Source organism: Tiliqua scincoides, chromosome 2, assembly GCF_035046505.1.
Source record: "Tiliqua scincoides isolate rTilSci1 chromosome 2, rTilSci1.hap2, whole genome shotgun sequence".
In the NCBI taxonomy this organism is placed as follows: domain Eukaryota; kingdom Metazoa; phylum Chordata; class Lepidosauria; order Squamata; family Scincidae; genus Tiliqua; species Tiliqua scincoides.
Window position 1 is genome coordinate 83,780,867 of NC_089822.1, and position 23,381 is coordinate 83,804,247.

Sequence of the window (23,381 nt, forward strand, 5' to 3'; positions counted from 1 at the left end):
CCTGAGAAAACTGGATCTGGGGCCTTCTGAATGCAAAGCATGCACTCTACTTCGGAGCTGCAGTATGAAAAAATAGGCAAAAGTTTATGGAACAACCATGGCTGCAGGTTGCGGAAGTCCATGGCTTCCATGCAGAAGCCCCACATTGACTCTCCCCCTGATGATGCCCTAAACTCTGCCACTGATATTGAAGATTCATGAGATGCCCTGGTCAGCTGAGCCCTTTGAAGCATGTGGGCTCTCAACCAGTCCTCCCTAGATGACCCAAGAGCAGTATCTGGTGTCATGTTGTGGAGATCACATGACTTAAGATGATTTGACTTGGGCTTTATTGTTGTTTAGAGTCTGAGCTTTTATTAGTTGATTCTGATTTTAAGGAAAGCTCTGTCAATATACAAACAAATATTTGTACATTTGAGCTCATCCCAGGGCTAGTTCTTGTGCGTGGATGGAAGGGATGGTTTATGAAACTGGTAGCTGTGCCCTGGGCACAGGAATAATTGGTGATGGTATTGGCTGCCTCTAATTCGCAACAAAGCACTTTCCTTTCTCTCACACAACAACACTTGCCATAACACTGCACACATCAAACTTGAAACCTTCACAGCAGAAAGAAGCTGGTCTTCCTTTAATGGGAAAGAGAGCGTGGAAATCTACCTGTTAACAGGGGCAAATGATGACCCCTGTCACAATCTATTTAAAACAGTATACGGCATAACTGGGTAAAGAAGTGAATCTGTCTGAGAATGAAGGAAGCGATTGATTTCTCAAGATGGTTTCTTCCTGCCAAGAGTAAGAGTGCAAACAGTCAGGAGGGCAGCGAAAGGCTAGCATTCCATTTTCATCTCCCCCAGTTGCTCTTTTAAGGGGTTAATTGGTGTGCCAAACTGCAGATGGGTGAATGCTCAGATCTCAGGATTTTTTTCTCAAGACCAGAATTCAGTACCAGCACTTACTGACTGTCCCACTGCGTCGAATCACAGTGGAAGGTGTGCATGTATGTAACACTGCCTGGATGTCACAATTGACCAAGACACGTCTCATATATTTTCACACATGAAACTGCCAAGTTTTACAGAAAAGACATGATCATCATGCCATGGTAACGAGGAGAGCCTATCTTTCTTGAAACTTTACAAAATTCATACTTGGATTGCTCTTTCATGGAAGAATTTACAGGAAGCATGGATGCACATTGTAGCATGTGATTATAATCTTTGCTTTTTTAAAAAAAAAAATTTGCGCTGCATGAACCCTCCTTGGACAGTATTGCATATATGCAGGTTTTCACTCCCTGTGAAACGATATGGGGTCCTCATAAGCTTCCCTGTATCTTTCTTCTCACAAGTGAAACCAACATCAGAAAGCTATAGGGACCCCATATCTTACCACCCATGGCTGGGGCCACGGAAGTGATTTTTACCCCAAGTGGAGAATCCTGGGGAATCCCCACCATTTGCACAAATGCAGCTGTGCCATGGATGTGCTGAACCTTAGGTGGAAGGGGGTGATCAGAAGGCCTCCTCAAATAAGCAAATATTTGCTCCCTTGTGTCCAGGTAGGCCCCCTATGGACATACTCTGATCTGTGCCAGCTCTTTGGCTGGCACAAGTCTGAGTGGACCCAAAGGGGGGCATGGCAAGGTCAGATGGGTGCACAGGATGTTGGTGGTGACTTTGCTACCAATAACCTACACCTGCCCACCCCGATGCCTCCTGACAGTCCTGTTCCCCTCCCCGATATGCCCTGCTACTTCTCCTTCACACCCTCTGGCCACCCCTGGACCAACTTACAGGGGCCTGGGGAGCAAGACAAGCCACTGTTGTGCACCTGCCACCACTCATAAGAACAGCCCCGCTGGAAAAGGCCAACTACACACTAAGTAAAGAAATATTTTCTTTTGTCTGTCCTAACTCTCCCAACACTCAATTTTAGTGGATGTTCCCTGGTTCTGGTGTTGTGTGAGAGAGTAAAGAGCATCTCCCTATCCACTCTGTCCATTCCCTGCATAATTTTGTATTTCTCAATCATGTCCCGTCCCCCCCAGGTGCCTCTTTTCTAGGCTGAAGAGGCCCAAACACTGTAGCCTTTCCTCATAAGGAAGGTGCCCCAGCCCTGTAATCATCTTAGTCGCTGTCTTTTGCACCTTTTCCATTTCCACTATGTCCTTTTGAGATGTGGTGACCTGAACTGGACACAATATTCCAGGTGTGGCCTTACCAACGATTTGTACAATGGCATTATATTAGCTGTTTTGTTCTCAGTACCTTTTCTAATGATCCCAAGCATAGAATTGGCCTTCTTTGCTGCTGCTGCACATTGGGTCGACACTTCCATTGAGCTCTCCACAAAGACCCCAAGATCTTTCTCCTGATTTGTCTCGGACAGCTCGGAACCCATCAGCCTATATGTGAAGATTTGATTTTTTTGCCCCAATCTGCATTACTTTACACTTACTTACATTGAAATGCATCTGCCATTTTGCTGCCCATTCTGCCAGTTTGGGGAGATCCTTCTGGAGCTCCTCACAATCACTTCTGGCCGTCACCACTTGGAAAAGCTTGGTGTTGTCTGCAAACTTAGCCACCTCGCTGCTCAACCCTGTCTCCAGGTAATAAATGAACAGGTTGAAAAGCATCGGTCTCAGGACCTGTCCTTGGGGCACACCACTTTTCACCCCTCTCCATCGTGAAAATTATCCATCGAAACCCACTCTCTGTTTCCTGGTCTTCAACCAGTTCCCAATCCATGAGAGGACCTGCCCTCTAATTCCCTGGCTATGGAGTTTTTTTCAGCAGCCTTTGGTGAGGGACCATGTCAAACGCCTTCTGAAAGTCCAGATATATAATGTCCACGGATTCTCCCACATCCACATGCCTGTTGACGTTTTCAAAGAATTCTATAAGGTTTGTGAGGCAAGACTTACCCTTACAGAAGCCGTGCTGATTCTCCCTCAGCAAGGCTTGTTCGTCTATGTGTTTTGATTCTATCTTTGATAAGGCATTCCACCATCATTCCAGGTATAGATGTTAGGCTGACCGGCCTATAGTTTCCCAGGTCCCCTCTCCTTCCCTTTTTAAAGATCAGTGTGACATTTGCTATCCTCCAATCCTCTGGCACCATGGCCGTTTTTAGAGACAAGTTGCATATTTTAGTCAAAAGATCAGCAACTTCATTCTTCATTCCCTTAATAACTCTTGGGTGGATGCCATCAGGGCCCGGTGACTTACTGATCTTTAATTTGTCAATTAGATCTGAAACATCTTCTCTTTTAACCTCTATCTGACTTAATTCCTTGGTCAGGAGGGGCCGTTCAGGCAGCGGTATCTGCCCGAGGTCTTCTGTCGTGAAGACAGATGCAAAGAACTCATTCAATTTCTCTGCCATCTCTAAGTCTCCTTTTATCTCCCCTTTCCCTCCATCACCATCCAGAGGGCCAACTGCTTCTCTGGCAGGTTTCCTGCTTCTAACATATTTGAAGAAGCTTTTATTATTCCCCTTAATGTTGCTGGTCATCCTCATAGTCTCTCTTGGCCTCCCATATCACCTTCTTACATTTCTTTTGCCACAGTTTGTTCCTTTTTATTCTCCTCATTAGGGCCAGATTTCCACTTATGGAAGGAAGCTTCCTTGCCCCTTATGGCCTCTCTAATTTGGCTTGTTAGCCATGCTGGCACCCTCCTGGACTTAGTTGAGCCCTTCTTCCTTTGCAGTATACACTTCTGCTGGGCCTCTATTACTGTTAAGCAGCCTCCATGCACTCTGGAGAGATTTGACTCTTTTTACTCTCCCTTTCAACCTCCTTCTAACCAGCCTCCTCATATGAGGGAAGTTCGTTTGCCGGAAGTCAAGGGTTTTTGTGAGAGATGTGCCTGGTATTCTTCCCCTGACGTACATGTCGAAATGGATTGCAGCACGATCACTGTTCCCCAATGGCTCAGTAACACTGACATCTCTAACCAGGTCCTGAGTACCACACAATATTAAATCCAGAGTCACCTGTCCTCTGGTGGGCTCCATGACTAGCTGCTCTAAAGCACAGTCATTTAGCATGTCAAGGAATCCAGTCTCCTTTTCATGACCAGATCACAAATTGACCCAGTCTGTATGAGGATAATTGAAGTCCCCCATGATTATAACCCTGTCCCTCCTTGTCACCTCTCTGATCTGTTTCCTCATTTCAAGGTCCCCTTCTGGTTTCTGGTCTGGAGGACGATAGTATGCCCCCAGTATTACATCGGTCCTCAGGCCTGGTAATTTAACCCACATAGATTCTATGGTGGAGTCGGACCCGCCTTCAATCTCTACTTTGCTGGATTCTAACCCTTCCTTAACATAAACATCCACCCCACCTCCAACACGCCCCTCCCTGTTCCTCCTGTAGAGTTTATAGCCCGAGATTGCAGAATCAGTGGAACTGATTCTCTGCATTCCACCAGGTTTCCATTACTCCCACTATGTCAATGTTTTCCCCAGTCACCAGACATTCCAGTTCTCCCATCTTTGCTCGGAGACTTTGGGTATTTGCATAAAAGCATTTGTACATGGAATGCCCCAGGATGGGCTGCTTATTAGCTCCTTTATCCCTGAATCCTCTCATTGTGCCAAACCGTCTATCACATCCCATCATGCTTCCATTCTCAATTTCTTCTCCTACCCTGTCTTTACCTTGTTCTCTAAACTCCCCATCCTTGTCCGATAGGGATGAGGAGTTCCGAACCGGATGCCCCTTGGCTCCTGTCGGCTTTCCCCTGGGGGTCAGTTAAAAACTTGCCATTTGAAGCAGCAGCTCAGTGGTGTACAACAGTATACAACAGTGTGCCACATTTAGCAATGCTGCAAACCAGGCTGGGCTGCCAGAATGCAAGTTTCAGGAGGGCAGATGGGGCTTGGATTAAGCAAGTTGGGTGTTTAAACTTCCAGATAGAAGGAGTTAAGCAGCCTCTACCTACCCACCACCATCCTGCTTAGAAAGAACCTTCTTCACTGCTATCCTGCTTAGATAGTAACTCAAGCAGCTCTGGATTAAAATACAGGTGTTCGCCACTTAACAACAGGAATACGTTCTCCTATCCCTGTTGTTATGTGATTAGGTCATTAAGTGAACATTCAGTCCAATCTATTGCCTTTGTTGTGTAAACAGACACTCCCTGCTAGAAACTAGCTGGCTGTACAGGCTACTGGAGATAGCTTGCCTCTTCTTTGCATTAAGAGTCTCTCTGTTGTGTAAACAGACACTCTACTGCAGGCTATGGGAGATGTGATTCCCTCATTAAGAGCACCTTTATTGTGCTTTGACCACCATCGTATATGTGGTCCATCATTAAGCAAACAGTTGTTAAGTGGCACATGTCTGTATACATGCGGAAAGAATCACAAATCCCCATTTCATGTGTACTTTGAGACTAAGTCCTCAGTGATATTCCAAGAATTTCACAGTGACCTGAAGCAATTTTTGCAAAAAAACAAACAAACAAAAAAAAACAAAAAAAAAACCCCAAACCAGAAAACCAACATCTCATTTGAATGAGTAACAGTACAGTTGGCATAGTCCAAGAGAGGAAAAATAGCATAAAAACTCTGTGCTGATTGGTGTCTCTTTCTTTGGGTATCTCACTCCCCCTACCTAGTTCAGTTTAGTTTCACACCACAAATCCAGCCATAATGGGAGACGCCCATCCAGTCCTTACCACTTCAATACAGGAGAATTGATAGATAACACATGCCCTTAAATCTGGAGTCTATCTTGGGAAAGCTACTTTAGAGAGGTTGCTGGTGGGTAGGTTGTATTTAAGTCTCCTTGTATGTATCATTTATGAGGATGACTCATTCACCAAAGATGCCCGTGAGTATAAATAGTCAAATTCTTTCATCTCAGGCTGCCGTGAGTATTCACAAATCAGCTTGGCCTCAGGCAAGAACTTGGCATGTCAAGGTTCCCAAACCCATGGCCAACAAGGCATAGATTGGTATGCCAATTATCTCTAAACCGTCTTTCATAAGTCTGCACTGCAATGCAAGAACACAAGAGTATTCACGGTTGAAGAGGGACACCTAACTGCCCTCAGTCATTCAGAAGATATATAAGAGAGTTTGTGCAATTTACTTACAGGTACTTACCTGTTTCACTGGCAAGGGGGGGAGTGTTAACTCGTTTTTGTCCTGCAATTGAACCAACATTTCATCATATAAAAAGCAGATATTTTACAGGAAGTGGGCTATATAACAGAAGTAGCCAAACTTGCTTAACAAAAGAACCACATACAATGAACCTCAGATGCTTGAGAGCTGCAAGAGAGATGTTTGAGAGCTACATTAAACTTACGTTTTAATCCAGTGGACTCTGAGTTTATACCTGGTTAAAAAAAATTATGTTTGAAAAATTGTTGTTTACCTTTTGTATTAATTGTGATGCAAAAAAGAACTCCGCTGACTTATTTCCATGAGCCATTCATAATATGTCAAAGAGCTTCCAAGCCGCAGTATGGCTACCCCTGCTTTATAACATCATCCCCATAGTCTTCAGGACATGGTCAGAGCACTCATTTATGGGCCTGTATTAGCCTTCTTGATTTCAAAAAAATGGGGTTGTGCTGCTTCCACTGACCCGCTGGACTCATCAAATAGAGTATTGTCTGATTGAAGCAAAACTCTGAATCTAGCAGGAAGATTCATTTTCTTTTGGGGGGGGGGGTCAAAGGGCAAGCCAATGCAGGGGGTAGCCTTCTCATGAAGGAGGGCATGCTTTCTCCAGCCTCTCAGTTGGGAACTGGATGTGAGACCAGAGCTGAAGACTTGAGGAGTAGCTGCACCTGGAGCTGCACCTGGAGAAGGTTTTATTCAGTCAAACATGCTTCTATTATTCACGCTAGGACAAGCCCATCTAGAAAACCTGGATCTGAGAATACAGAAAATTCAAAAGCCCCCTACAATGAGTCCCAGCTTCTGCTGCCATCTCCCAGCATCAAATGAAGCTTTCAGCCATGGACAAGATCTGAATAATGAAACAAATGACATTTCTTGAACACCCACACCTGCTCTCTGTCAGCCCTCTTCATTTGCATGGTGAAGCCATTGGCATAGCAAGTGGGGAGGCAGTCCACCCAGGTACCAGACCAGAAGGGGGTTCCATGTGAGGCCCTGCCAAGATGGTGGCAGTAGGAGCCAAGATGGTGAGGACCTGCCAAGATGGTGGCAGTAGCACCAGCTGCTGTCTCCGCCACCTCCTTGTGTTTTGGCAGTTTCCAGATAAGGCTGCTGCCCCCTACCTCCTCCTCTGGAGGCTCAACAAGAGCAAAGCCTCCTCCTCCTCCATCACCTGGAAGTGACATCACAATGTCTCCATCCTGGGTGCCACTGACTCTAGCAATGCCACTGGGTGACGTTGTATGGAGGCCACTCCAAATTGCAATATCTTGGTTGGTCAACTGCACATTCAGCGGCAAACACAGTCCTGTGAACTGTGGCCTTCTCCACCAAGCAGCTGCCAAGTATGTGTGTTATTTGTGGAGGAGGAGCAGAAGGGGCCAGGGCAGTTCAACTATTTCTACACTTGCTATGTTCTTTCTGTAACTCCCCCCCTCTCCCCGACATGCACTTTTTCACAATGCCACAAAAACACAACTGGAAATTCCAGTTGGGAGAAAGTAAACTGGAAGTTTTGAAAGATGAGGAGGGAAGTGGCAAGCAGGCAGGGCTGGCCTGTTCATGAGGCGGTGCAAAGAGACTTAGGCCCAAATCCTAACCCACTTTCCAGCACTGGCATATCTGTGCCAATGGGACGTGTGCTGCATCCTGCAGTTGGGTGGCACTCACGGAGGCCTCCTCAAAGTAAGGGAATGTTTGCTCCCTTCCCTCAGAGCTGCATTGCCCTTATGTTGGTGTTAGAAAGTGGGTTAGGATTGCGCCCTTATTTTGTCAGTGCTCTGGAGGAGGGGTGGCCTGAAGGAGATTCAGCTGGCTGCCTCCACCATTCACTCAGCTGATTGGTCAAGAAAGCAAATGAGTAGTCATCTGATAGGGGTAGCGAAGCCAAAACCACTCTCTAAGCCTGGTTGGTTGGCAACCTTCAGTCTCGAAAGACTATGGTATAAGCCTACAGCACCCAGTATTCCCAGGTGGTCTCCCATCCAAGTACTAACCAGGCCTGACCCTGCTTAGCTTCCAAGATCAGATGAGATTGGGCATGTGCAGGTTAACAGTTGCTGACTCCTTGAAAATGGGGACGGGGAAGATGGGGGAGTCTAGGGAAGGGAGGGTGTCTAATTTCTGCCTGCCGGGTGCTGCATCCTCCACATGATGTTGATTCAGACTTGAGACAGGCCTACAGGCAGGCTTTAGCACCTTCCTCCAGCTGCTGCTTCCTTTAAACTAAGTCACCACCTTTTGCACAAGAGACACAGCCTGAGTTTACTGCTCCGCATTTATAGCTGAAGGTAAATCAGCTGTGAATTTTGACATCCAATCGTGCCACTTGATGAGCTTCCAAAAATAATGTTGTGTGTGACTCACAAGTCCCAAAGGTTGTGAGAGCAGAAACTGAATCAAGCACCTCAGGATGTGACCCGTAGAAATGAACACTGCCTTTGCTGATTCTTTTGAAAAAGGACTAAAAGCAAGCTTTTCTTGAAGACAGTGTGAACCTCTTGGAACCTTTTCAAGTTTGGTTGGTACCGTGTTGTTGATAGATTTATCCCAGTTGTGGATGGCTTCTTTGGGAAAATTTGGCATTGTTAAAAGCGTAAAATGAATCTAAGCTGATGTCAAGGTTCCCCACTGCAATACAATCCCTGCTGTGGAATGGTTGGTGTGAAATGCCTGCACTTGGGAACAAGATCCCTGTGAATCCCTGTATCATGCAAATTGATCACCTTGAGCTGTGACCATTCAAAAAGGTGGTCACTCAGAAAGACAAGGCTATTTGGAATCCCACTGGTAGCATTCATGTATTTGTGATGAGCGGTAAGGAATCTGTTTCCCTATGTCTACAAACATAGCTAATAAGAAAGACCTGATACCCAAATCAATACCAGCCGCTGGAACGCCAAATGAAATTGTTGATGCATTCTTACATCACGCAGGGAGATGATACAACCTGCCACACCACGGGTGACTTTGGCGAAATGTGTTCATTGGAGGGAAGCAACTTTTTATGCTCAGAAAAACACATTTGCACATTTGTTTTAGCTTTAAGCTGGAAATGGCAGATCCAGAATCAGTAGGCAGACTGTGTAGCATCTTCTGTTCATATAATTAAATCTCTAAAGGAATTCTGGTTGGATAATCTGGTTTTGTCAAGGATTCTGTGCAGGGTTCTGCATGGAGCAGCAAGGCTCCTTGTGATGTCTGCAGGGGACTCAAAGCACATATTTATGATAGCTACTCAAGAATACTTTTCAATCTGATGATGATGATGATGCAGGATGTTGATTATATAAGACACTTATACCTAAGCACACTTTCCAGAATGTCCTACCTGAATGCAGTCCCTGAGGAGCTCACATGGAAAAGAGATGAATGTACACCACTCATGACCAGTGAGTTTACAACAAGTCAAGTAGTACCTGTTGGTCCATATAGTTTAAAACTCTCACTCCAGGGTTTTGGGGAAAGGTTTGCAATGGGAAGTCTTTGCTGGATCAGTCAAGGGGACCGAATTTAAGGGCACTTGGAGATCAGGTTTTCACCCTAGCTTGCTGTTAAAAAGAGTCAGGAGAGAAGATAACCAATTAGACTGTGTCATCCACTGATCGGCATGTAGGAAAAGGGAAGTAGGATAGAGGGGCCAGAGGGTGAATCCAGGGGACAAGACATGCTTGCCTCAGGTTGCTGTGTAGGTTTCCAGCAAAGGCTTCCAGGCAAAGAGAACTCTGGTAAAACTCAGATACCAAGCTGAGACCCAGAAGTCTCAACCAGAGGCGGAGGATCATTTAAGGGAACAAGTATGAGAACATGTTTGCCTGAGTGCCCAAATAATGTCAGTTTAGGTGCAGGGTCAAGTGCAAGAGCTGGTGGTGGGAGGCTGCTAATTAAACACATCAGAACAATAGAGAACAAAGAAACCCAAAGTTGAGTTGCCCGGGGAGGCCACAATGGCTGTGTCCCCCCCCCCCCCGGTTAAATGAAATATGGAGATGGGTTTCCAGATCTGAACAAAAGGACTACTGGGCAGGACTGGTCACAACAATGAAAGAGCAGGAGCTTGCAGTGGTGGCACCCTAATCAGGTTAAGGTACTCCCAAGGCACTAGTCCAGGGTTGATGAAAGAGGCACCTCTTCAGACAGTCGCAGGACTGTGCATTGGTCATTAGATCAGGCAAAGGTTCAACCAGGCTGTTTACATTCAAGGCCATAAGACTACTGTTATGAGTCTTCCTTCCTCCTTCCATAGGAAGTCCTCCTTCCTATGAGGCCTATTGGGCATTATCTCTGGCTGTGCTTTTGTCAAATGCCCAGAGCAGTCTATTCCAGAAGGAAAATAATGAAATAGAGAATCTGACAAAGTGGCACTTTCCTGCAACAGTACATACCACAACCTAACATAATACAGTACAGTGATTGCCTTCTTCACCCTAAACCTAAATGTCCTTATTTTGTCCATTTTGCCAAGAGGTGATCAGGTTCTCCAGGGTACGACATATAACGATCATGTGGCTAACAGTCAGACATTTAAGCAATCATTAATTAGCAACTATTCTAAAAACGGTAGTGCTAATTAGCCCATAAAAAAAAACCAGGGCTAAGTTATTTTAAAGGATAAAGTCAGCATTAATGTTGATTACCATCCTAATTAGTCTTGGTGAAGAGGTAGGCCATTTGATCAACAGCAATTAATACTCTACCACTACAATGGCCCATGGCAATTCAAGTTAACCCTTTTTTTTTTTTTAAGTTTCCCTCCTGTCAACTTAGCTTAAGTCCTAAATGGATGGGGAGCACTCTCTGAATTGGTGGTTTTAATAATTAAGGGTAAGACTAGACCTCTTCTCCACAGTTGTTCCATTCCCAAGACACCACTGAGCCACAGTTTCAACGATTAGTCTTTGCAGGCTTCACAAACCATTGCCTCATCATGTCCAAGCAGACCACTCTGAAGAGGCAAACGCATCCTAGCACTGAGGAGAGTCAACTTGGATGATTGTCACTAAACACAAATCATTCTGAGTCAATACTGAGTTCTAAAAAAAATAAATAAGAAAAGCCTTCTTAGATCACATCCATCCTGTTAGCTGCCTCTGGGAAGCCTACAAGCAGGCGAGAAAGGCAGACCTCTCTCCTACTATTGCTGCCTTGCAACTGGTAATTCAGAGGTATATATAAACCCAGAGGAATGGATAGTCATGGGGACTAGGAGCAGTGGCGTTAATAGGAGGTGCTGCACCAGGTGCTGTGCATGGGGGGGGGGTGACTACCTGCCAAAATTGTTAAAATTGCAGTCTTTAGGAATAATATCATTATGTTATATATCATTCAATGGGTAATTTCATGCAGAATGCAATGAAACAAACAGCATCAAAATATCTCTATTCTATCAGAAGTTATAGCCAAAAAACCAGCAGCAGTGGGGGTGATGATGCGTTGCCATGCCCACCTCCCAGGGTGTTGCCACACCCACTGCATGGGAGAAGGTCCCTCATGGGGGTGACGTGCTGTTCTCACACACCAGGTGAGCCAAACCCGGGTGACCGTCCCACTGACAAGGCGCAACGGATAGTCCTGTCCTCTGTGAATTTGTCCAGTCCTCTTTTCAAATAATCCAAGCTAGCGGCCATCATCACATCAGTTCCTCAAGGACCATGCACCTTTTCTCTTCACTCATTTTTTAAAATTCTTTTTCTCTCAGGCTTCCAATATTAAGAACAGGCATAGTAAATACCAACATATTTATATCTCACCTTGGGCCCAAGACAGCTCACAGCAATAGAATACATCAAACAGTGTACCTTCCATGATTGACAATATCTTCTCAATGGCTATGTGCATATAGTGCACTACAAACTACATGAGGGGAATTCTGTGTCTCATCAAATAACAAAAGCTTAGACATGAGTCTGGCATTACCGTAACTTTTCCTAAATGGCAGTTTTGCAAAGAAGTATTGGCTGCACCAGAGCTTGAGTGACATCCCAAACCTGTCATCTGGGACAGAGCTATGCAGCCTCACCTTAGCTGCAATAGAAAAACCTCACCTCTCAACCCAATCTTATCCCCCCATCAGTCCATAACATGCAATGCTGCCAACAGAGCAGCACTATTTTCCTGCTGGTAGGCCACCTGGTCACCAACAGGGCTCCTTGGACATACTCCAGCTATTTTGCTGGCATTAATCTGAGGAGCCTCGGGATGGTCCGGACTGGGAAAGGGGGATAGGATCCAACATTCAAGGCTACTGTTACAGTATGTGCCCCATACAGTAAGGCAATTTGGTGGCTGGATAAGGCAGGCCTACCAGACTGCTGCTGTGTATAAGCAAATGTAAGCATACCTGTCAGACAATGGGGCAAGGGCCAATCAGGGCAAAGTGCTGAGTCACTGCACAGAACAAGGAGAGATGGGGAAAAGCCCCACCCAGGATGATGCAATGATATTCCTCAGTGATGAGGTCATGGCCTTTCCCATTGGCTGACAGGAGCATAAATGTCCAACAAGCACACTCCACTGTGTGAGTTATAGGACTGAGTTGTTGCATGAATCTCTGCTGGACTGATACCTGATTTGCTGACTATTTGGACTGTTTGCTGGACTGCCTCTGCTTGCTGATTTTTGGAACTGCCTTCTACTTGTAAATACTACCTGTAAACAGACTCTGGTGTTGGTACTTCCCTGGGTCTTGCCTCCTTTTTTTGGCGTTCTTCCCTGTGCTCTGAGCACACACGCTGCAGCTGCCGGTTTGCACTTCTGCTATCTCTATGTATTGCCCATTATCTCTAACAGAGATCCACCCCCCTCCTGCCCTTGAATCGCCGCAGTTCAGTTTACCCCATTCCTCCCCAGAAACATCCCCTCCACTGGCAGAGCATCCGGGTGGTTCTGGTGTGTGCATGGAGCTTCTGGCTGTGTCCGCTGGAGGCTCTGTAGTGTGCAATGTAGTTGCAACATTTGCACTGTTGCAAGCTCCCCATTGGATTGGAGTGTAAGAGACCTTTACCTAAGAATCTCCAAACTAATTGAGGTGATTGCCTCAGGCAACAAATTGCAGGTGGGTGCCCACCCCCATGCTCCTCCTTTCATCCATTGGCTCGGAAAAGAAAGAAGGTGACAGAGAAGTGTGGAGGAAAGTGGTGGGCTAGAGTGGTGCTCTAGCTCACGACGCTCCTCCACATTTCCTTCTCTATTCCATCCCCCTTCTCCAATCCAGTGAGTGGGAGGGAGAAGAGGTGGTAGCACATCACCAGGTAAGGAGGGGGAGCATTTGGCATGCTACCCTGGATGCCAGGAGGTCTTGGCTCTGGCATAGCTAGAGGGGTGGGGCGGTGCACTAAGTTTTGCAGGGAGCCTCCCTGCAGCGTGCAAGTGGCTCCTCCCCCTCTCCTTGGGACCCATTCGCCTCCTTTTAGCCTCACTGCAACGTGCAAGCGGCTCCTCCCCTTCCCTTTGGAGACATGTGGGCGGGGGGGGGAATGGAGGTGAATGGCTGCAGGGAGGCTCCCTGCAAAACTTAGTGCACCACCCCCCTCTAGCTACGCCAGTGGGTCTTGGGCCAACTCTGGTTACATTGTGGGGCAGGGTCTTTCCACTTTGTAGCATAAGCAATAAAAGCTATATGTATGAATGATGCAAAAATGCAGGGAATTGGGTCGGGTGGTACAACTGACATAAAAGGATAAGGTGCTCCCATTCAGCAGTCTTCTATCCTACAACTTGATCCAAGGAGATTCTTATCACCACAGCAGTTATGTCACAGTGGAGCATAGGGGGAGGGTAATATGTAAACAAATCCTCCAGAGAAAACACGTCTGAACCTTTGGTTGTACATTACTGTTGAATTTTGCAACTTCTATGATTTGTTTTAATAGGTTAAACTTGAACACAGTCTTGCCATTCATCACAAGGGCCATGAACATGCAGACCAGGAGGTTCCTGCTTCAAATGGTCCTGACAGATTCCACATTGCTGAACTGCACTACTTCAGCAGAGGCTTCCCATATAGTTCCATTCATAGATCTCTTGAAAGCAGTTTTTTTATTCCTTATCTGACATGGGTGCAAAGTGAAGAGGGGGGTGTGAGTCAAACTCAGCAATCGCCGATAAATACAGCTAATTATTACCTTTATCCCCCCCCCCCAAAAAGAGCAAATGTAAAGATGTTGCACTTTGTAACCAGCAGGTAATGGACAGCATTTAATTACTGTTAATGGAAAAATCTGGTCAGGAAATTTGCACAGTATAAGTGACATTTCCACTCTAACTTGTGAATGTATAAATAGAATGTAATGGATTGCTAAGTGAATCAAAAGGGGAAAAAAGAAAGGCAGGCAGGCAGGCAGGCAGGCAGAAAACCAAAAGCAACGAAACCAAATTAGGCAAGAGTGAAAAGATAGCTGTTTTCCATCACACGGGAAGCATTAAAAATAGTGCTCTGAAGAAGAGATGAGGAGTAAGAAAAATGAAATGCCTACAGACTCCTAAGGTAGATATAGACAGCGGTGCCGTCAATCTCGGTGTCATCTAGTTTGGGACAGAGGTACTAATTGCTGCTGATATAATGAAGCCATTGTGTTACCGACAATTACTTCTGGCTTGCCCAAGGCACCGAACAGCTGAAAAAAGACAAGCCAAGGTGTCACCCCCTTGGCTCAGCTGTCTTCAGAGGTGTCACCACCTCTGAACCAAAGGCAAGTCATTTCTTGTGTACTTACAAGAACATGAAGAAACAACTTGGAGCAGCTAAAGAAGACTGCCAAGCCTGGGAGCACAGTGACCTTGATGCACGCCTAAAATTGGTATCACCCAGTGCGCTCCACAGCCCTCTAACAATGCTCCTGGATACCGATTCCCTGAATCAAAAAGGACACCTATGCTTAGAGAAAGAAAGCACAATAATGCCTCCATAAGTTAATAGAGCAGTATAATCTATAGCAGTATTTCTCAATGCTTGTCCTTCGCTGTAACACTTCACATGGTCCACCTATTTGAATACCACCAGAAGTAACTGGCAATGACATCATCACCAGTTACTTCTGGGTTGGGAAGCCAGATGCGACACAGCAAACACCAGTAAGAGGCTCAGGGTGGACGGGAGGGCCTTTTCAAGACCGGAGCCTCCTACTGCTGTTTGTTGGGTCACATTCCTGGTTTTGCTGCTGGGCAGCAGGTGTCCTGCGAGTACCACCAGTAGCCACATCAAGTACCACTGGTGGTACCTGTGCCACTGGTTGAGAAACACTGATCTATAGTTTAATATTTCATGTGTGAAGGTACTATGTGGTGCTGGTGGTGAATGCCATAATGGTTGGCTGGGCTGCCCTGACATCAGAACTGGGGGGGGGGGGGGCGGAAGAAGAAAGCAGGGGACTAAGAAAGGCCAAAGAGAAGGGGAAGAAGGTTTGGAAGAGGGAGTGTTTCAAAGGAATGAAGAAAAGGGAAGACCAAAGGGAGAAGTCAGGAAGTGGAAGGAAAATTGGAAGAGAAGAAGGTAAAACAGATGTAAATATGACCAGGGGCTACGTCAGTGAAGAAGGTGGAATTCACACATTGATTAAAAGATCCAAACATGTCATTGCCTGTAAGCCTCTGAAAGTTTAGTTACTGAACTCTCTTTTGCTAAGCAGAGGAACAACAAAGCCATGCAATGTTGCTAAATACGTATTAGATATGTACTAGATATACATATCTCTCCTACTAGACACATTCATGGTTACATTAAATAATAATGTCTGGGCTAGTGACCAGAGAAAAGCAGACCAGAGAAAAATCTAGAAATCTTTTCTTAAGCATGATTGGTCATCGTGTATCTCATATTATGGTTGAGAGGTAAACAGTTTTTATATTTTTGTCCTTGGGTTACCTGTTCCACAACAGGAGAACGACAGTCTGTAAAGCCAGTGTTAGAACTACACAGGGAGCAATTAATTCATGTATACATTTCCATGTGTTATTCAGATGGTTGTCACTAAGTAAATGATTTGCCTGTTAGGGAGCCTCGCATAGCAATACCCTAGCTATTTTATATATATATATATATATATATATATATATATATATATATATATATATATATATATAATTCAAATGGATTATAATTCAAATTCATATATTCAAATGGAAAATCTCCTGTTCATCTAGACTGTTGACTTAGACATGAGATTCATTTTCATACCAATTGACAGCTTTGCTTCATGAGTAATTAGTTCATAAACAATGCCTACTGTGCATTAGAATCACTATTCTGAACAATTCAAGAACTAGAGTTGTGTCTATTTCTGAATTGTTTCTCACTAGAAAAATTTTCCTATGACAATTGGTGTTTTGTTTCTTGGGGAAGGGGGCACAAAATGCTAAGTTTCTTCAGGCTCCTGGCTGCTGGTGTAAAGCGGCCCCTCCTCCTTGTCCTCAGATCCAGTCACGGTTGCAAAAGCAAAAGCAGTCGTGTCCTATTCAGCAGATCTCCTTGCCTGCTAAGCCCAGTTTAGCAGGTCTTCTTTACGACCTAATTCAGTGACTAGTTTAACCCAGAATCCCACCCCCCCCCCATATAATCAACACTGGTTGAATTCCCCCACTGACTTTGTTGTGTTCACTTACCAACAAACTACCATAACTCAATGGGCACGGTGGCAATCAACATAGGTGCATCCCATGAAAAGGAGACTATTGTCAACTCCATATATCTAGGTATTGGCCAAGGGTACGCATGACTGACTGTGCAGCATAGAAAAGACTGATTAGAGACAGATTAGAAGGCAAAAAAATTCTAGAAATATTTTGTGGCTTTCCTCCCTTATGATATGTAAAGGATGTGAAAAATGATTATTTATATGGCCACATGGCAAACTTCAGGTTCATGATCTTACAGCGCAATCCTATGCATATCTACTCAGAAGTAAGTCCCATAGTGTTCAACAGGGCTTACTCCCATGAAAGTATGTATAGGACCATAGTCTTAGAATCCTGCACCAGAAAGCAAAGCTGTAAAGCAGACAATGTCAGGAACTGAGGAAGGTGCAGCAATGACAAGATGTAGGATCAATGACTGCATCTATCATGTTGGTGTGAGATTATAGCTTCTCAACCAGAGAGAGATGCATGGAAAGCCTGTGACCCTAGTAGATTTAAAACTGCTCCCTACTGTTACCAAAAGGGCTGTTTTGTTTAGGGCACTACCCTTACTGGAACCTCAGGATCGCAGGCTGGATAACAAGATGGCATAATGCAGAGAAATTCCCTTTAGCTTAAAGAGGAGACTGGGAGAAAGATAACTTTTAATAAAAGATTATAGCTTTATTACAAAAGCACAAAGGTAAACATAATGCACATGGAAAAATGATAAGTATATATTCCTTGGTCCTAGTACTTGAATCTAGTTTACCTAGCTTTTATGGTGTTTGCATGTAAAAAGTTTTTGGTGCATCCGAGGAAATTAGAAAAGGGAAAGGTTGTCGGGAAGGATTTTAGGGGTCCCTGGTCTGCCAAACCTAGTTGCTAACTAAAGATAACAACAGTATTTATATACCGCTTTCCAACAAAAAGTTCCCAAAGCGGTTTACAGAAAAAAAATCAAATAACTAATGGCTCCCTATCCCAAAAGGGCTCACAATCTAAAAAGATGCAGCACCAGCAGACAGCCACTAGAAAAGACACTGCTGGGGGGAGGTGGGCCAGTTACTCTCCCCCTGCTGAATAAAAGAGGAGCACCCACTTGAAAAAGTGCCTCTTACCAGTTAGCAGGTAGGAAAGAAGGAAAGAGTTGCAGGCGCCAGTTACCTATCCTGTAGAGCAGTTGGGGGGGGGGAGAGTCCTGTGTAGAGGACCCTCTGACACAACACAGATGTGTTGTGTCCTTGGAGGGGGAGCCAGAGAGAGCATGTGGCAGCCAGCCCTCTCTTAAAAAGGGGTTTTTTAGAACGTGCTGAGCTAGATGGTAGCTTTTTTTACTACCACCCAGCAGGATGCTTTGAGTAAGTAAAAAAATGAAAGGATCAGGAAGTAAGTTATCAGCAATGGCTGGCCTCCTAGGTGAGGGGAACTTACACAATACAGTAACCCAGGAAGGCAGTTCAAATTTGCATAGAATACTTAAACAGTGATTGAGTTAGGAGACACTTTTGCAAACAGTGATTGGGTTAAAACAATACAATGAATAGAAGACACTTAAACAATGATTTACTATGCCAGACTTCTTCCTATATGTGAATCATAGGGAGGTGAATTTTGTAACTATGAGCTTGTGACTTGACCTGACTGTGGCCTGTATGAGAAGTTTGGCCTGCATGATATTTTAGTAACATAACCAGATATAAAATCACAACTAAGGAAAAAGGGGATTTTCACATAACACTACCTGTTGATTTGCTGCAGACATAGTCCTAATAGAAAATAGATGTGTACAACTGATAAAATGTGAGTGCCATAGCAAGAAGGAAAATTTGCGTGTGTGTGGGTGTGTGGGTGTCCCCACTTTGACCAAATGGCATTCTCTCTTGCCAAAATTATGATGCCACATTCAAGGGGAAATTAGCATATATGAAGGATGTCCCAACTCTCAAATACCACAGGAAAAAAAAATCAAGCCATCGTGAAGACTAGAAATAGTCATTACAGGGGTTCTGAAACGCAATGTTTCAATGCATCTCCAGCTCCTAAAGAGGTGGTCAGCAGTGGTGTTCCCCAAGGGGGCCAAATGCAAAGTTTTTCAGGTGCCTGAACATCTGTGTAAAGTGGCCCCTCCCCCTCAAAGCCATTCATGGCTGTGAGAGCAATGCAGAGGAGATGCCTCCTCGTTGCTCTTGCAGCTGTGAATGGCTTTGAAGGCAAGGGGAGGAGCCACTTTACACAGACGTTCAGGCACCTGGAAAAACTTAGCCCTTTGCCCCCCCCCACCGGTTACACCACTGGTGGTCAGGGCTCCATCCAACCTGGAATAGGAGTCTTGTAATGTTTTTTAGGCCTTGTAGAGGGAGAGGAGATTCAGGAAGGGAAGCGGAAATGGAAACCTTTTTTTCTTTCTCACTCATTTTGAAGCCTTAACCTGCCGTTCCTTAAAGCAATAACAGGAGGTCAAGTCTGAGGCTGGTTGCTGGCCTGAAACATAACCACGATAGGCCTATAAAGAAGGGGAAGTCTGGAGAGTGGTTAAGGAAAAAGACAGACATCACTAAACCCCCATCCCACACCCGATCCTTATGCCCATTCAGGAACATTACTTACACTGTTAGGTCAGTTTCTTCTCTCTTTTCTGCAGATCCTCCCTTTTCCATTTTTTCCCCTTTCAACTGTTCTCAGCCATAGACTTAATAGATAGACTCACACAGCCTGCCCAATTTCTTCTTCCTTTACGTTCCCCACGCCTTTCCCCCTCCTTTAATGATGGAGAAATTCAGGATTTTAATGTAACTTAGCAGAAGTGTCCCATTTTCTTTCAATTTACAAATAGATATACCCCTGCATTCCCAGGTAGACCAGGTCTGCAAAAAAAAAATTTTGGACAGCTGTTTTGGTTTTGTTGACTGATTCTTATGTTTTTTGGTGCGCTGAATCCAAAAATGAAAGCTGTTTTGTCCTGGGACGTGAGGTTTTCGAACAAACGGGTGGTCATCGTTTTAAAAAATCTCTTAACGCAAATATTTTATTTATATGAAAAATATTAACTCATTTGCACAGGTGACAACAAAATTAACATCACACTCAAGTAGATTGCTTGTGAAATCGTCTTTTTTTAAACTCTAAACTTCTTTTTGAGCTTTTCCTCTTGTAGGTGGCTTCCGGAAGATCCCTATACAACATCCAGCAGTATTCAGCCATCATCGTTACACTCCATTTCCCTTGATATCTTCTTTCCATTTCTTTTATATCTTGATGGAAACATTCTCCCTGCTCTTCACTCACTGCTCCCAAATTTTCAGGAAAATAGTCAAGGTGTGGGTTGAGAAAATGGACTTTTAAGCTCATGGAGCAACCAAGCTTGTGGAACGCTTTCAACATTGTTTCCACCATTTCCTTGTAATTTGGGTCCTTTTGGTTTCCCAAAAAGTTATTTATGACCACAGGAAAGGCAACCCAAGCTTCTTTTTGAGTTGGAGTCATTGAACTGATGAAGTCTTTGTTGGATATGAGTTTTCTAATATCCTGGCCACAAAAAAACCCCTCTTTCAGTTTTGCCTCTGTTAAACCTGGAAACTTGGATCCCAAGTACTTGAAGCATTCGCTATCTTTGGGAAGTGCCTTAACAAATTGCTTCATTAATCCTAATTTTATATGGAGTGGTGGTAATAAAACCTTCTCAGGGGGTACCAATGTATCTCTGAGAACATTATTTTCACCAACAACTAGACTTCTTGGTGGCCAATTTTTTTGCTTCCAGTGATTTTGTCAGTCTCTACTGTCCCATAAACATAAACATAGAAAACAAGGGTATTTGGTGTACCCAGCCTGTTGTCCCAGCAGCATACACAATACTTTTAAATCCCCACATACCAACCAGTTTTGGTTTCGATAACCCACTTTCTTGAGTACCAACTCCAAGTTCTCATAAGTCTCCTTCAAGTACACAGAATGAGCAACAGGAATGGACGCATAACGGCCACCATTGTGAAGTAAAACTGCTTTTAAGCTTCTTTTGGAAGAGTCAATGAAAAGCCTCCATTCAGAAGAATCATACTGAATGTGGAACTGAGCCATCAACCCCTCTAAATCAGAGCAAAACACCAAATTGCCCTCATGAAAAAAGTAAGACAGAAAGTGCCCTAGCAAGCACACTCAACAATGCGGTGATCACCATCAGGACCAATAAACATGTATTTTCATGTTTTTGGGAGCACTGGCAGTGAAAATAAATTTGTTTTTCCATGTTCAGTTTTTTTTCCCCCAAGTATGATGAATTTGAAATTTAGCGATTTCCAGCTACCTGTTTGACCAAGGCACATTTCGATTGTGAAAAAACCTGACGTCCCAGGAAAAAACGGTGGTCATTTTTGAATTCAGCGCACCAAAAAACATAAGAATCAGATAAAATTATGAAAACAGCTTTTTGGTTGCAGACCTGTGTTATGTAGAGTAGTGGTTCTCACACATTTAGCACCAGGACCCACTTTTTAGAAATGAGAATCTGTCAGGACCCACCAGAAGTGATGTCATGACTGGAAGTGACATCATCAAGCAGGAACATTTTTAACTATCCTAACTGTGGAATACCCTCCCCTTAGAACTGAGAACTGCTCCCTCATTGCTAACGTTTCGGCATGGACTGAAGACCTTTTTATTTCAAAAAGCTTTTAATTGGTGACAGACTGGCTGGCGTTCTTGCTTCTTGCTTTTTATATGAAAATCCACGGGGTTTGTTTGTTTTTAGATTTTTTAATTATTGTAAATTGTTTTTAATTGTTTTTCATGTTGCACTTTTAAATTGTAAGCGCCTTGTGTGCCTGTTGGGCAAAAAGGCGGGGTATAAATTAATAAAATCATCATCATCATCATCATCATCATCATCATCATCCTAGGCTGCAATCCTACCCACACTTACCCAGGAGTAAGTCCCATTAACTATCATTGCCAAAGAATAAACATAGTAGCTTGTTTAAAATACAAGTCTCACCAAATGCAGTCACATACCATGGTAGCATCAAGTCTAATCTATTAAAAATAAAATATTGAAATGAATGGGGACCCACCTGAAATTGGCTCACAACCCACAGTTTGAGAAACACTGATGCAGAGACAAACCCCCTAGTTTTAGGTACCCCATGTCCCTTCCAGTCCAGAAGCCACTACCATTTCTGCCACTACAGATCACAGCTGACTTATAGGACTGAACTGCCTGTGCCTGAAGCCTCAGGATCTCCAGAGTCGCAAAGGAACACATTATCTTTGTCTGAGCATATGTTCCCTGTAGCTCATTGCCGCAATTGCCTGGGTGGGGAAAATCATATGTAAAATGAGATTAACTTGCAATTAACTAAAAAGTTTCCTGATTGAATCAATCTATGCCAAAATATGGTTGACAGATACAGAGCTGCAAGACAAGCAAGGAAGATAATCCATCTCTGGATGAAAAATGACAATCATTTCCACGGAGGGAAAAATGATCCCTCGCACTTTTGTTATGAAAGCCTCAAAGGCAGGGCTTACCATGAAGCTTGAAGGCCATAAAAAGCGGGATGGGTAAGCAAACAACCCATTTTTAAGCTGTTATGTCCTGTCAATTCATGATGAGTACTGGATTCAAACTGGAGAATTCCAGGTTTAAATTCCTGCTCAGCCATGGTACTCACTAGGAGCATTTGAGCCAATCAATTTCTCTTGCCCACAGGCATAACCCTGGTCCACCACCTAGGGCTCCTTATACAAAGGCTGGGATACAGATGCAATAAATAAATCTTGCCGTTACTTTACCATGCTCAATCATTCATGTGTGAATTGGGCTCAGCATTCTTTGTGGTCCCAATGGAGAGAAAATTCAAAGAATCATAGAATGTAAGATCGGGAAGGGTCCTTGGACATAATCTAGTCCTAGTACATATTTAGTCATAATCCACTTTTGGGAAGTTTCAAACCATTGGTTCTAATTCTGCCCTCAGGAGCCTCCTCTTCTGGGTGGCAGCCCTTCAAAATTGAAGTCCCAGCAGGTTTTTGGTTTTATTTCCATTCTCAGGCTGATTCTCCCACAACTGTACTTGACGTGTGGTTAAAAAAAATGTCTTTAGCCCCAGCAGGATGATACAGATGACCAAGTTATCACAGGTCAAAGAACTCACTCCAAAGTAGTTTGGTCAGTGGCCTGTAGGAGACCCATTTGTTCTCTGGAGTTGATGGATATTTATTCAGAAAGAAACCTCCTAAGTTTCAAAGCAATTTACCACCTTTAATAATTTTGTCAATGATTGGGGGAAGATGTATGAAAAATGGCAGCTAGGACATGGTTATAAGATACAGTGGAGGACAGAGTGCCTATACCTTTAATCATTGTATAGAAGCTGGAATTTGGGCAGCTGCAGCTTTTGAAACCCTTCCATGTTGAGCTGCAAGTGCCCAAATTCCCTCTTCTATAGGATGGCTAAAGGCATAGGCACTCTGTCCCCCTTTGTATCTGGTCACCCTGAGCTAGGATTGTGTTTAAGAAAGCAAATACAAAGGTTTTGCCTTCTTCTCTGAAGGGAAGAGAGTCATTTGGGAGAAAGAAGAGGATCATACTGTTTTTCCAAGCAAACTTCTCTTGGTGCGCAAGCAAG

The 23,381-nt window shown here is 44.2% G+C and overlaps 2 pseudogenes; one reads left to right on the forward strand and one right to left on the reverse strand.

The window, feature by feature from the left end:
* The window catches only part of LOC136638561 (zinc finger protein 91-like), a 375,674-nt pseudogene that overhangs the window by 79,441 nt on the left and 272,852 nt on the right, over nucleotides 1–23,381 (forward strand).
* On the reverse strand, nucleotides 8,093–8,209 carry LOC136642254 (5S ribosomal RNA; annotated as a pseudogene).